This window comes from Lathamus discolor, chromosome 6 (genome assembly GCF_037157495.1).
Source record: "Lathamus discolor isolate bLatDis1 chromosome 6, bLatDis1.hap1, whole genome shotgun sequence".
Taxonomy (NCBI): Eukaryota; Metazoa; Chordata; class Aves; order Psittaciformes; family Psittacidae; genus Lathamus; species Lathamus discolor.
The window spans coordinates 59,110,033-59,123,499 of record NC_088889.1 but is presented as its reverse complement, the minus strand read 5'-3'; positions in this window follow the sequence as shown (position 1 = coordinate 59,123,499).

Here is a 13,467-nt window from a genome sequence, read left to right as displayed (position 1 = left end):
GGCCTAGAGAGAGATGTCCCCACAAGTTTAGATTGTGGCATTATACAGTATGAGGTTTCTAATTCTGTAATTACTGAAATATTTAGTCAAGTGTAGTTGTATTGCAGATTAGTATTTCTATTTTTAGGTTATTTGTGTAGCCAAATTCTTCTTAGGTGGCAGTGAAGCAAGCGAGTAATTGTAATTTCACATTTGGAAAGTTGGTGTACATTTTTATGTCAGTTTCCCTTTTTAGCTAACTGCTGTTTCAAAAATCTTCCATGTTAGACATGGATGAAAATAACTTAGAGATAGGAGGAGCTTTTCAGATAGGAGTCAACAGAAACAAAAATCCTACTCTGTCTCTGCACAGTACAAGCAATATTTAAAAATTCCAGGCATTTTCATGATGGTTTGAGTTGGAGGAAATCTGGACTAAACACAGACCGTAATCTTTCTAATAGCATTTTAAATTCTATGTTGAGCACATTGGCAGTTAGCCAGTTGTTTGGCAATATTACAGGAAAGAGGTTAGGTCAGAATGACCTAGTCGCATGCAGGAAAACCATTACCTTCCCAAGGCATTCTGCTTGGGATAATAGTTTAGAACTGTGCAACAAGGAATGGATTGTGTCATAGCAGTGAGTTTAGGAGGAACACCTGGGCTAATGAGTGCTACAAATGTGCAACAAGTGTTGATGCTCCATTCACGACTGCTACAAAGAAAGAGCGCTAAGAGGCTGAATGCTGTTAAGTGGAAAAGCTGGCAGCATGTCTGGGAATGTCTTTGCCTTTTGGCTCAGGATTAACACTGTCAGGCAGTACCACCAGGTGGGCTTTTGGGCTCAGTGGGAAATGCTGTGCTTCCAAAGTGCAGTATCACTTTCAGGCTGGGAAAGAGCAGCTGAGAGAAACATGACTGAGCACAGTTACTACCAGACTGCTCTGAACAGAACAGAAAGCTCTAAGGTTATGCCATGGCCTGAAAACTTCAGTATGGTACAGTTCCATCCCAGCTGTCTGGGGGACAAAGGCACTCTGATCAGCCATTTGATCCATTTACTTTTCTCTCTCATGTCTACGACACTAAATGTTTGAGAGAAGTCCCAATAAAACCAGAATAAAACACTGAATGTATCATGGTAAGCAAAAATATTTTTTCTCCTCTTGATTCTGACCCTGTGAGCTAAATCATGTTTGCTTTCCTTTGCCATCTACTGCTAACACATAAACAAAACAACCACTCTTCTGTTGCAATGTGTCTGAGGTAGCTGTAGTCACCATGCTGACTGCCAGTAACTGGTATTTGCTTTGGTCAGGTTTAAAGTCATGCTAATTAAAACTGATCTTCCTACTCACATACTAAAAGAAACATAGTATCTGGAGGCAAGATTAGGCATCTGAGGAAAACTTAATAAATCCTCAGGCACCAATGCCTGCCTCCCTCAGAGCTGGCATCAGTAGCCTCCATGCTCCAAATGAACACTTGGTCATGCTCCCTAGGGTCTTGTCCTCTCAATGTGCATCAACAGTTCTACTAGTAGGACAAGGACAGCTTATTGCATTAGGTAGCAAACCAGCAAACATTGTCAATTAGGCATTTCTGTTACAGCCAAAGATATTTACTATTTTTTCTGAAGTTTCCTTCCTCCAGTACTTCATTGGAGCACTTTCCTAAACATGCCTAACATCATCAGAGACCTGTAGAATGGGGAATAACTACTGAAATTAGAGGTAGAACTAAGGAACACAGCGCACAGCATGCAGTTCCTCAGGTGTGGGCTTTAGTCAGGATATTGGAATCAGTACAGAATAACTAACAAACTCTTTAATTACGTAATGGTTTAACATTGTCTTAAAGTACCTCAAGTATCCTGTTGCCACCCATGTTAAGTTGGTTTATTATGGAATCGGCAGAAAGTGCTCACCCTGCTGAAGCATTAGCGCACTGCCTGCTGTGCTGGTTCAGCTGGTTGTTGTCCATTCAGTCACTCAGCTACTGACATTTGATGAGATTGGAGTAAGAGGCTCCAGAACTACAGAAGGTCTTTGTCTTGTAACCTCTGCTCAATAAAAACCTCTGTAAAGACTTTCAGGTATTTGAAATCTTGCAAAATGGTTTGCAGAGGGCACCTTGCAGTTTCGTAAGATACTACATGTTTTCACTTACAAAAACTTGAAATAGGTGCCAGGAAATTAAGAGCTTAAAAATCAGATAAAATAGTTTTCAGTGAATTTTCCAGGATTCTTCCCTCTTCCATTTTCTAACTTGTTAATACAAATGCTTCTGCAAGAAGAAGTCAGTACCAAGCAGTTATAGTGTTTATGACTTGTACAGATTTAATTAATGTTATTTCATCAGTATTTTTTAGAAACTACTAATAAAACTAAAGATGTACTTGCTTTGACATTTTCCTTAAGATGTTGCCAAACTCACATCAAGTACGTACAAAGATTTTATAACTGAAGATACATATGCATCAATTTATGTATGCTGTCGTTTGACAGCATTGTCATAAAATGCTATTTTTAGTGCCACTGTCATCTGCTTCAATTATTTGAATTTTGTTATTCTGGCAAACATAAAACTTGTCTGAAAATAATTGGGTTCTGATATGAGAACCACAAAAATTGTAGTTTCCAAGAACAAGATGTCTTGATTAACCCAGATTTACAGCATGAATGTTAGCTTTTTCATTGTTCTGTAATAAAGGACCATACAAAGAAAATGTACTTACTATGTTAGTGTAAGGTATTTTGATAGTTTGGTAGAGATTGCATTCCTCGTTTCTTTCCTGTTTTGTATGGCATTGCTGTCTTCCATACCATATAGTTGTTGCATAATCGCTCCCTTTCAAGCATACGGACAATGAGGTCAACTTGAGTCATGTCAAATAACTAGAGCAAATGCCACATATGAAACCGTTTAAGATAACAAGTCATGTGATCACATATTATCTCTCGCCTGGATTTTCTGGTTCATACTTGAAGTGTGTCAGAATACACAAAAGCAACAAAGCTTACCATCTGACGGTTTTGCCTATGATAAGCAACTGATGAGCAGTTTATTGCAAAGTGTTTAACACAGACAAGTTAGAATTTAAAGATAGCTTCCTCTAAATCATCATGCTGCTTCTTCAAACTGACCTTTTCAAGGCAAAACTTGTATTTTCCTGCAGGGGAAAAAGTAAAAAAACAACCAACATGATAGGGATGAAGGTTTAATTTTATTTTAGTGGGTTTAATAACATTCAGCTATGTTACATTTTAAAGCTGCCTAATTATCAGATGTAACATCTGGGATACAGTATCTATCAGACTGTGTTTTATCCAAACTGGGCACAAATACAAGAAAGTGTTATTTGTATTTATTAAATGGAACATACAGAGAAAGGTCAACATTTTCCCTATTTATCCTTCAGCAGCAGAGACTGGTGAGAAGGCAGGGTAAAAGTGAAACTCCTTAATCAACAAGAACTTGTGACTTCAAAAATACGCAAGACACATGAAAGCCAAGAACAAGCTTCTTACCCGTGCATTTTTTCTTTTATTGTATATTATTCAGTTCAGTTATACTCATACACAGACCTCTGCTGTTCTTTACTGGTCAAAAGAATTGGTCTCTCTTTTGCTACAGTGGTTGACAAGAAGAAAAGCATAAAAACACTGTTCATAAACAAGCAATTAAGAGAAAGCAGAACATGGTTAACACAATTCCCATTAATATGTTTTATTCCATTCTGGAATAATACATAAATATAAATTAATATGTTATTATTCCACCCTTGAGGTAGTTAAACTGGTCAGTTGCTTCTATAACCCTCCCAACTGTTTGTGATAGTAATTATATTTACTGGCCCTTCAATGCAAGTTCTTCTGCCTTGTGTCTAGAGGTTTTGTGAGTCTTTCTTTTTTGTTATCTACACTGCAAAGCCTCACAGAGAAGAGTTAAGTCTCTTCTAACCTTATGGTCCTAGAGAGTTTCAAGCTGCTGCTGGAGGGTGTGTGGACACATAGGTTGAGCAAACCTGTTGGTATTTCTTACCTTGTAGAAGTGTGTTTCTATACCTATATGCTCTCATTAGTCAGTTTTTCAGTCATCTGCTCCAGCACTGGCACCATTTATATTCCCAATATAGCACAATGAAGTGGCTTTTCTTGCGTGGAGGGGATTCTCAACACAGAAGCATTATTCACAATATCATTAAAAATGCCTGACTGGGTTAGAGTAGTAATCTGTCTAGGCCAGTTTCAGTGAGTGCCCACCCCAGCTGAATATTGCAGAATTTGCTGAATGGCACTTCTATGATTACCTTATCCACCATCTTAATTATTTTGTAAACCTAGAACACTCCTCAGCCTTCACCTGTCCAAGTGGAAGAGTTCTAACCTTTTTAGTCTCTCCTCAGAAAGCAGCCACTCCATTCCCTTGACCCTTTTAAGTGCTCTTCTTTTTGCCCTCTGTAGATTGATCCCATGTCCTCCATGCAATGTAGAGATGAGAACTGTGTGCTGAACTCAAGGTGGAGGTGCACCAATGTTTTATACAGTGCCAGACTGACCCCTCTGTCACATTCTCAGTAACCTTCCTGTTAGGGTGGTGAGGCACTGGAATGGGTTGCCCAGGGAGGTTGTGAGTGCTCCATCCCTGGCGGTGTTCAAGGCCAGGTTGGATGAAGCCTTGGGTGGGATGGTTTAGTGTGAGGTGTCCCTGCCTATGGCAGGGGGGTTGGAACTAGATGATCTTGAGGTCCTTTCCAACCCTAACTATTCTATGATTCTGTGGTGTACAGCATACTGACTTCTGGCTCCTGCTGGACATAAAGCCACAAGGTAACTTCCCTCCCTCAGCATCTCTGATTTGGCCTGCAGCATCTATTCTCTTTCTAAAAGGACTGGGCTTTTCCAGTCCCTTTCTCTGTTATAGATATTTCTTTCATTTTCTTTCCCTCCAGTCACATTTACTTTGAATACTCAAGAACTGGCAGAGTTAAAATACAGACTAATTCAGTGACTAAAGGCTTACAAACTGCTGTGTTTTTAACTGGAAAGCAGAACGGAATCCTAACCGGAAGCCAAAACCAGATCTGAACAGAATTTGAAATACCATTTTGAAGCCCTTTTCAAACATACATCTATATAAGACTTACTGTTTCTGGCATCCCTTAGCACGTATTTGTACAGTATAAGGACTGTTTAGACTAGGTTTTGCACAAGCCTTTGTTTAAAGACTGTAGCAAGGGTGCACTGGCTGCTCTGTGCTGCCCTTTAGATTCTCACTGAGCTTGTTCACTCAGGGACCTGCCTCCTAAACAGTCTTTGGTAGAAGAGGGCTGGTAATAGAATCATAGAATGGTTTGGGTTTGAAAAAACCTTAAAGCTTATCTAGTTCCAACCACCTGCCATGGGCAGGGACACCTTCCACTTAGACCAGGTTGCTCCAAGCCCCATCCTACCTGACCTTGAGCACTGCCAGGGATGGGGCAGCCACAGCTTCTCTAGGCAACCAGATTTGCCTAGCTTTGATTCCTGTCCTTCTGTATCTGTCAACTGTGTGGTTATTACTAGTGACGTGCCATGTGGATAACAGTAGGCCTAAGTTTCTCAAGCCTTTTTTTGTCAGTCTTATGGTGCGCCTTACTGAGGTAGGTGTGTTTACATGAATGCGTTTCTGTGCTTCCATGATCTATATTTATGTGTGTGCATTCATCTATTGGGTAGTGGTTCCCTACTGTTCCTGTTGTGGTAGCCTGTTCATTAGTCCTGCCTCCCACTCCTCTGCCTGAACTGCCACTAGCTGCCTGCAGTGCTTCACCTTCTGGCATGGGAACATGGATGATGTCTGTCCTGAGACAAGGAAGCAAAGACGTAGGCTGAAGTAACTTCCTGTCTGAAGGTCCATGCTTCAAGTGTGCCCCATTCATACATTTCCGTTTTCATATTTGTAACCATTTATAATAGAGTACATAATATGTAAACTGGGTGGGCTAAATGAGCCAACTAGTAAATCACTGTATACCCAGTATAGAGTAAATTTAACCAGCACTGATTCCAAACTAGAGGTAAATAAAAAGTATACCATTTCAACTGTTTCAAACCCATTATGAATAAAGGGCTGAATGTTGTACATGGGCATCATGCAGTATATATTTTTTTGAAGAAACTCTGCAGTCATAGAGATGAAAAGAAATATTTTGATGGCTCATTTTTCAATGTCTGTTTGGGTTACTCAGGATTAAAAATAAAATTGTAAAAATCCTTCATATAAGCCAAGAGAACTTTACAATCTTTTAGAAGTCATCTCTACTGTCTTTAGCTTCCTCATGTAGAACTTGAAGAAGCCTTTCATACCAGATACACTACTTCCTTCTTGTGTAAGTGTTGTTGGATTATGTGTTATAATAAAACCACTTTGCAGCAGGTTATTTATTAAAATACTTGTATTATACTAAGTATATATAACTTGCATAACTATATCAGGGCAAATACAACTGTGATTTCAATCCAGTATGAAAATGTCATTGCAGAAAACAGTCCCTTCTGTTTATAACAGAGGAACAGCCTCATTTCTGTGACGGTAAAAGCTGACAGCTCACACCTAACTACTGCTAAGGTGGTGCATTGTTTATGCCTTATTTAGATAAATGGGAGAAACAGGTCAGTCTGATTCATCACACTGTTCTTATCCCTGCCTTTTAAAAAGCTCTCTGCCTAGACATAAAGAGCATGTTACATCTCTCCAGTCATAAGTTCTCCTGAAAAGGCAGTACCGGTCTTTCTAACTTCAGCCTTCTTTACTTATCAGTAAATAGGTAATTCCTGTAACACACAAGAGCCAGGGTTCTCTCTTGTTCCCTTCATGTCACACCTTGAAAACATTATTTTCTCAAAAAATGCTGCTGTGTTCTCTATTTCCTGGTAGCCCACAGTGGCAAAAGTGGTATGAGGATAGAAGAAGCATCCAGCTGGGCAAAGGGCAACCCCTGAGTTTACTTAGAACAACAGAAAGAATAGAATAGTTTCCTCTCTCCATCTCTTAAGAATATGTAAAGGCATTGCGCTGTTACTGCGTTTTCTGAGTAAAGCCCAGGAGAAATGAAAAATTTGAGTCTCTGCCTTACTCAGCATAGTGAGTAACTAGCCCAGGCCAGATACATAATTGTTGTAAAAGCAGGCCTCCCTGCTGGCAGAAGCAGTGTGCCACTTTGACATACAGCAATAATTTTAAATGAGAGTGATTTATTTTTCTTTCAAAGGCAGCAGATGGCAGCAAAGTTATACAGATGCGCCAGACTACTGGAAGAAGAAAAATATCTTAGTACACACACTCTAACGACATTCCATGGAAAAAAGCTATCATTTGTTTCTGTCTGTCTTGCAGTGTGGTTAAGAATATAAATCAGGTTTAATGGACCTCGTGCACTTGTAACGTGAGGGTTTTTTTCCCCATTATGAGTAGGTAATAAAATCAGATAGGGCAAGTTGATGTGAATTATCACTCAATAAATTATCTTTGTCTCTGCAGGAATCACTCGTTTGTGTAAATCTTTTTAGATCCTTCATTAAACAGATACTGATTGCCTTGTGCAAATATTATCACAAAGTGCTACACTGTCTGTGTGTGCACCCTGACCAATACAAGAGCCTTGCCTGCCACTCTCTGCTGTGAGCTGTGTACACCACTCACTCTCTCACTTGAGTTATTTCTGGGTGCATCCTTTTCTGAGGCTCCCGAGTAGGTGATGAGATTTTTTTTTTTTTAAGTAGAGAGGAAAGAGAGAGGAGGAAGGAAATGCTGCTATGTAAAATCATAGTGTTTAAAACGCTCCAAAATCCTACTGTACGGAAAAACAAAAAAACAACCCCGAACTCTGGGGTTTGGACAAGAATACTGAAAGTTTCTGGGATTTGATCCCTACTCGTGAACACATTTAGCACCACACTTGACACATGTATGTTGGTTGAAGTTCTCATTGCCAGCAGTACTACGCCACATCCATTTAAGAGGAGCAGCAATTATCATACATTGTTGAACTCATTTCAGATTGAACTGAGAATGTGGATTTGAGTTACATCTTTTTGAAAGAGTTCCTGTCCCTTATTTCTACCTTTTAGTAATTTCTTCAGTCTTCAAAGCCAGAACTTGTGAATAAAGTATAAAGCAAAGCTTACAATACAATCTTTCAGTATAAAAATAGACATGGTTTTGAAAGAAAGCTGAGTCTTAGATTTTCATTTTTTTTTTTTTTTTTTTTCCCTCCTGCTGAAGCCAGTAGAAGTTTTGTTTCAATTAAATGGGATCAGTCTCAGGCCTGGGATTTGGTGTTGAGATTCCTATCTGGCTTACTAGTTCATCACCACCAGAATGTCTGATGTCTGTAGGCAGTAAGTAATGATATATGCCAGTTGCATATTTCTCATGTTGTTTATCAATAAAGAGCCAGACTATGAATTTGTTCCTTATGGAGAATGAGATGCAGAGCTTCAAAGCCCCAGGAAAAAAATTACTTAGAAAATGTGACTTAGAAATCCATCACTTTTTTCTTGTCTCTAAAGAGAGCAAATTTATACAGCGCAGCTGTCTTCTCCCAGTGTGCAGACTCTGATCTGCTCCTGAGTCCTTATATACAGGGAGGGAAGTGTAATGGCCTGCAAGAGTTTACTGCTTTCTAGCGGAGAGCCACAGTAGAGTCAGGTCATGGAAGGGTAAAGGAGGAACCCACGCACTCTTTTGTCCTCTCCTGTAACAGCAGCGGGGTGAGTTACATGCTGGCCTTTTCCTCTTACAGTGTTTTGGTTTCATGATAACTCCTGTGACAGTAACCACCTATTAAAAGGACAATAATCATGTTTGTTTGATGAACAGCTTAGTTTGCTCCTGAGCTAGCAGATAAGATCTGTTATGTTTGTTCTCCCATTTCTGCCAACACTGCTGGACATCAGAGATTAAGACCTGGACATTTGTTTGTTTATTTTTACACCAAATTAGCAAAGTATGAAGAAAATATAAACCATTTTATAACTGATGGAAAAGTTGCATGTAATTGGTAAACTGACAGATCTGGGAAGTGATGACTGAAAGTATCAGAGGAATATTTATTTTGCAAACCTATTCTGAGAGTCAGAATTTATTACAAAATATTTACCTTCAACTAGGTTGGACTGATCTTTCCTGGCTTTTGAAAAACCCAGGCTTTTTAAAGTGGATGGGAGCCTCAAGAAGGTCTAGTTAAATGTTAGGTAAAAGTTATCACAGAATCAAAAATGTCAAAAGATTTCATTTGGCCTCTTTATTGCTGTTGGTGTTGCCTGGAAGTTTGTGGGCAAAACACTCCAGTCTTATCAAATCATTAACATTGATTCTAGTCTTAACAGAACCATTTGTTTTTCATTTGGAAACATTACAGTTATCAAGCATTTCGACTAGTGTACATAGCATGTAGTAAAAAAGGTTTTTACATAGCAAAGTTCTTTACCTCATGAACAAATTATGCTCCTTCTCCTCATGAAGGATACATGGCCTTGCTCCAAAGAATTAAGTATTTAAAAATTAAAGCAATTTCAAAGCTGACACAATTATTTGGCGAAAAAAAAAAAAACACCCTGTTCTTTAAGAAATATTTGGGTAATAAAAGCAAACCCTTGTGAACACAATAAACAAATTTTAGTTAGGCATAATTGTATTTAGTTATTGCTTGTAATCAGTCATTCTGGATTTTTTTTTCTGCTGATGCCTGTGTGCTCTACACTACTTAACTATAATGTGAGATAATATAAAATGGTGTATTGACGGCACAAGGAAAATATTTGGATGGCTGTCTGGAGTTGCCATTATTGGCTTTAATTATGACTTGCTGTCCTTTGGGTACTAAATGAGCCAGAAAAGGTTTCATATGTGCCAAAGTATTCATTAGTATTCCCCTTTCTGTCATTGTGCTTGCAGAAAAAGTTTATATCTGGCACCTGACTGCAGTTCTTATTAGCACTCACCAAGATGCTTTGCAGATTTCGATAATCATCTGAAAGTACACCAGTGTCTCTACTTTTTGGATACAGAAGTTGTTCCTAGGTAACAGTGGCAGAACTCTTTGACCACATTCTGATGTAACTGGAGAGCAAACAGTTTTTGCAGTTCTCCATGTGATGCGGCTGCTTAAAGTAAGATTTGTGGTACCAACTTGTCGTGGCTTAAGCCCAGCTGGCAATCCAGAACCATGCAGGCACTCGCTCACTCCCTCCCTCCCCTTCCTCCCCCTGCTCCCAAAGGGATGGGGAGGAGAATCGAATGAATGTAACTCCCACAGGTTGAGATAAGAACAGCCCAGTAACTAAGGTATAACACAAACCACTGCTGCTACCACCAATGATAATATTGATAAGGGAAATAACAAGGGAAGAGAATACAACTGCTCACCACCCGCCGACCGATACCCGGCCTGAACCGAGCAGTGATCCAGCCCTTCTGGGTAACTGCCATCAGTTTATATAGTGGGCATGACGTACTGTGGTATGGAATACCTCTTTGGCTAGTTTGGGTCAGGTGTCCTGTCTCTGCTTCCTCCTGGCTTCCCCTCCTCACTGGCAGAGCCTGAGACTCAGAAACTCCTTGGTCAGAGTAAACATTACTGAGCAACAACTAAAAACATCAGTGTTATCAGCGCTGTTCCCAGGCTGAAAGTCAAAAACACAGCACTGCACCAGCTACTAAGAAGGAGAAAAATGACTGCTACTGCTGAACCCAGGACAGTACCCACCCTTTATTCCATACCATTCACGTCATGCTCAGATCTCACATTTTTCAATAGATCATCACTCTTGTCTCATATATATATATATATATATATACACAAACACAGAGAGAGAGAGAGAGAGATCATTCCTTAGTGCATGGGCCAATCCCTATAAAGCTGCTGAGTTCATCCGGTCCATGATGTCAGGCGCCATCTGTTGTAACAGTCTTTCAGAGCAGGAGAGGCTCTGTGCTGAACCCAGGACACAACTGGAGAAAGAAGAATGATTACTTGTTTCCCTCCTTCAGGTTGGGGGACCTGCACTAGGTCTTTATGGGAAAGCACTTGTGTATCAGCATTTTAGGCCCCTTGCCACCATTCTGTATAGCATTAATAATGGAGCCATGAAAGTCTTTCTGAGATAAAAATAGCCTTTGGAATCTATTTTGGTAATAAAAAAATTGTCTATATTGAAGTAGTTTTTCTTTGCCATAGGGTGTCTCTAGAGTAGGAATAAAATGAAATAATAACTCATAAAGAATATTTGAAGAACTCTTCTGACACTTCACTGAGGAGGCTCTGCTGAGACTGGTGACCACTCCTTTGGCATCCACTCTTGAACAGACTGGTGAACAAGGATGAATTCCTCCTCCAATACATGTTTACCGTTGCAAAACTTGATTTTAATTTAGAACTTTGTTTGAACTGAACTTACAATCATGTTTTAAGCAGTCTTTGAAATGCTGGCCTGTGGGACACCAGACTGTTCTTATAAACTAATATTTTAATTAAAGCAGTGCGTAAACAAATACTCCTGATTTTGAAGGCATCTGATGACATTTTCCACTTCTCATCTGTCACATTAGAGCATAAGCTGGACTTGACATAAGCACACAGCTATTCTTGAGCTTCTATGACTTTGAGAGGATTCTTGCTGATGGGCTGATACTGTTTCATAGTCTTGTTTTCCCTGAAGCCTCAGGGGTTTCAAAATCCTCACACTCCTCAGATTTTAATCTAGCTCATGGATGGATTTCAACCGTTTAAAGGCTAGTGCCCAACATTTTGCTTTGTGGGATGTTCACAGTGAAAAGATGTTCAGCCAAAATTCTCCAGTAATGTCACCTGCTTGTGCAGAAGGAAGCGCTTTGACCTTGACTCACCTGGGGTGACTCACCTTGGCTGCTATGTGGGGCGAGTCACCTTGGCTCCTACCTGGGGCAGGTGCAGAAAAGGATGAGGAGGAAGAATGCTGACTGTATGTTTTAGCCCTTACAGCCCAGTTCCCCCAAACCTGGAACTCAGTTTGGGATATGGGGCTAGCTCTGTAACTGGAAAGAGTCCCTGCTTGCTCTGTCATTCTCCAGCCTATCTAGCCTAGCCTAACTAGGTTGGCTAAAATACACGGTCATAGTATTCCCAGGGTTTACTTTTCAGCTCCATGCAATCAAAGAACATGCTGCTTTCCAGTCATAAGGCTACTCACTACTTTCTAGCATGTCTAATTCAGGTCTTTACACTTTCAAAGATATAGTTTCAAAGATTGGGAGATGAGGAGTGGTAGGGGTGGGAGTGAAGGGAATTAAAACAAGCAAACAAACTAGTTGCTGGGGTGGGGGGGGGGGGTGGGGGTCACCTACAGAGTTTTGCTTCTCCCTACAAGCACGGCAGGTGGTGCTCTTGATCCTTCCAAACAGAAATTCTAGTTACTAAACTCCAGTGAGGTCAGAATTATGCCAGGCAGCACCAGCTTGCTAGTTTTAGCCCTGACCAGCTAGTCCAAGGATCTTTCAGCTCTGAGTGAAGTGTTTTCTGTCGGTGAAAGGGAAAGGAGGGAAGTAAAAGTTATTTTAGCGGAGACTGGCTTTTGGCAGTAAATGAAGAAAAGATCAATACAAACAAAAGTAGCTAGTTGGCAAGTACATACTAACCATACTCTAGCCCAATCCAGCCTTACATGGCAAGTTTAGATGACAAAGATGCTAGCTGTGTAACCTGTAAGTAAAACATTGTAGCTATTAACTTGAGTGGTTCTGTTGAAGCTATTTCAGTTGTGCTCTTGTACTTTTAAGTAGGATCTGCTTTCACCTACACAATGTAATTTCCCACTGCAAGCACCCCAAAACTTACAAGCTACAATTACTCTAATGTCAAGATCTTTTGTGATTTGAGAATAGGCTCTTGCTTGTTTTCCAGCTGGCAGATATAACCTGTGCTGAAGATCATGCATTTGCTGTCACCCTGAACAATTTGCAGTCTGGACCAGAAAAGCCACTGGCAGTAGAGGTAAATTCTCTTCCAGCTGTTAACAAACAGATGATAATTGAAACTGGCAAATGTCAATATATATATATGAATTTGGGTTTTATATAAAAAAGGAGAACATTTCAAGTTGAAAACCCATCTCTCTATTCCAAAATTTAGTGGAAAATGCTTAGGAAGTAATTAAAAATAGACTATTCTGAGCAGAACTTCAAAACTTTGGGGAGAAATCATTATGAATATATGCCAGGCATCGAGTCAACTAGATTCCTACCCAAGTTTTTTTGCAGCAGTATTCCTGGAAAGGTGTCATTGCCAGTTCTTTTGAAAGTTTCTTGTAAAGATATGCTCCGTCAGCATTTAGTATTAGGTTAAAAAATAGCCCACTTCATTTATGCTAGCAGCATTTAGTGCTGCTGTTCCCAGAACTCTACACGTTAACTACATTCAGAGATACTGTAAAACAGGAGAATTTGAATATTTTGCTACCCAAGAT